The sequence below is a fragment of the Megalops cyprinoides genome, chromosome 2 (genome assembly GCF_013368585.1).
Source record: "Megalops cyprinoides isolate fMegCyp1 chromosome 2, fMegCyp1.pri, whole genome shotgun sequence".
Taxonomy (NCBI): Eukaryota; Metazoa; Chordata; class Actinopteri; order Elopiformes; family Megalopidae; genus Megalops; species Megalops cyprinoides.
Genome location: NC_050584.1, coordinates 26,918,277 through 26,920,443, shown reverse-complemented (window position 1 = coordinate 26,920,443; position 2,167 = coordinate 26,918,277). Strand labels below are relative to the sequence as shown.

Genomic DNA, 2,167 nt, shown 5'->3' with positions numbered 1-2,167 from the left:
GGTTCTCCAAGGGGCTTTTAGAATGAGCAGGTTACTACTGTATCCACTTTCTTTTCCAGGAAGTATTGTGGTCAGTGAGAGCAACTGTACTTTGCTGTAGCCAAGCGTTTCCCAACTGAAGGTGATTAGAATCAAGTATTTGCGATTGAATCAAGTATTTTGGACATACACTGGGCTAAATTGCTCTGCCATGTTACTTACAATCACTACGAATGTTGCATAGGGTGTCTTTAAGTCTTACCAAGTAAAGCTTTAAGCTTCGTTGGGTCTAGAGGTTGACGTCTCTCTGCAGATGGATCGACCTTGTTGACCCCTCCTGTCAGGTTGGACTTCAATAGGACATCAATGCTGAACAGGCCCAGCAGGAGGGTGCGGGCCATTCCTTTTGCTGTGGGTTGTGCTTTTGCGGTCTCCCAACAATGGGCAGACACTCTGGTGGAGTCATCATTCCCTAGTTTCACCTAATTAATTGTAAAAAGAAAAGACAAGAAACAGAATCACCAATGACAGAATGTTTTTAATTGATGTTTTTAAAATAAAATTACCAATGACCAAAATAAAATTACCAAATTTACTTACTGTTGTTGGTTTGGGAGGTGTGGGAGATGTGGGTTGAGGAGGTGATGGTGTAGCAGATGATGGTGTAGCAGCACTGGCCTCATATTCACTTTCCCCTTCATAGCTGGAGCTGCTGGTGACCTTGTCCGCAATGAGGGTCCTGACAGCCGCCAGAAGTGATGGGATTTCTGGGAAATATGGCCCACTGAATTTACTACATGAGGACTCCAAATACGTAGTAAATACATAACATGTTTTAAAAAAATGAATAAATAAATACACCTCCACTAATTTTTCCTTTCTCAAAGTGCAGCAAAATGTGTTCCATGTGCTTTAAGTGTTGGTTTGGAGTAATTCCAATCATAGCGCTGTTCTATGAGCTTGGTGAGTGATGTCAATAGCAAGGAGAGCAAAAGATTTTGGAACAACATAGACCAAATAGCGAACTGGCAGCTTATGCTAACTCTATGGAACACGGAAAATGAAAGTGAAAGTGAGCTTGCTTGTTCCATTGAATAAGCGTAAGCAGCACGTTTGCCACTCGGTCTATGTTGGTCCAAATTATTTTGCTTTCCTTGCTATCGACAGCACTCACCAAGCTCGTGTAACAGCGCTCTGATTGGAATTACTCCGAACCAACACTTTAAGTTGCACTTAGCTGCATGCTTTCCAGTCATTTGTTAGTTAAACCAATGACTTAAGTATGTCACTTACATGCCAGAAGGCCAGTTGTGCGTTCTAGCAACAAACTTAACTCATTTGTAAAATGTGTGCAGGCTGAAAAGCACGAAGCGAAGCACTTTTTTGGACTTAAGCACATGGGAGAATTCCGCCCTAAGTGTTTAGTCCTAGGTTAAATTTTGTTCCTTCTAGAAACTCTACCTATACTATATCTGTAGGCCTATATCTTTAAGAATAACACCAAAAATCAGGAGACAATGCTTTATGCAATCTAAAACAATGCCTGTTTTAATCTAAAAGAGATAGTTACCCTTTACTGCTATTTTGCGCAGCCTTGTGTTTTCTTTATTCAAAGCCTTGAGTTGGCTCTCGAGGTCTTTGGTGGCTGCAGAAGATTCTCCACTTTGCTGTTCACGAAGTCTTTGATTTTCTTCCTTGAGAGCCTTGATCTCATCCGCAAGTGTCTCAGTGTCCTCTGAGCTGAGGTTAGGTTCGTCTTGGGAGAAAACCTCTAATTCAGACCGTCTTGCCACAAGGAGTTTGTAGTTTTTCTGTTGGGTAAAAATGATCAAATCAATTATGTATGAAGCAATACACACAAGAGTTAGGAAAATGAAACCATACATGGATTACAACGAATTATTAAGCTTTACATGTCCCATGGCTAAATGTGTTTCAATTCATAGCTGTCCACTAGCACTAACATACAGACACACAAACACCTATGGGCAATCTACCAATTAACAAATTCACCAATTAACTTAACATGCATGCAAACTTTGGCATGTGGGAGGAAGCCAGAGTACCCAGAGAAAATAGTAAACTCCACACAAAAAGGCCTCAGCCAGCCAGTGGGTTTCAACCCAGAACCATCTTGCTGTGAGGCGACAGTGCCACTACACCACCATGCCGCTAGTCCCAAAATACT

The 2,167-nt window shown here is 41.5% G+C and overlaps 1 long non-coding RNA gene across 1 annotated transcript; it reads right to left on the bottom strand.

Annotated features, from left to right (window-relative positions):
* Nucleotides 1–405: 405 nt before the first annotated feature.
* Nucleotides 406–1,724, bottom strand: LOC118768715. The gene is made up of 3 exons (XR_005004456.1): nt 1,550–1,724; nt 580–746; nt 406–461 (listed from the first exon to the last, which is right to left on the bottom strand). It is a non-coding gene; the product is annotated as an uncharacterized LOC118768715 (long non-coding RNA).
* Between the last annotated feature and the right edge of the window lie 443 nt (nt 1,725–2,167).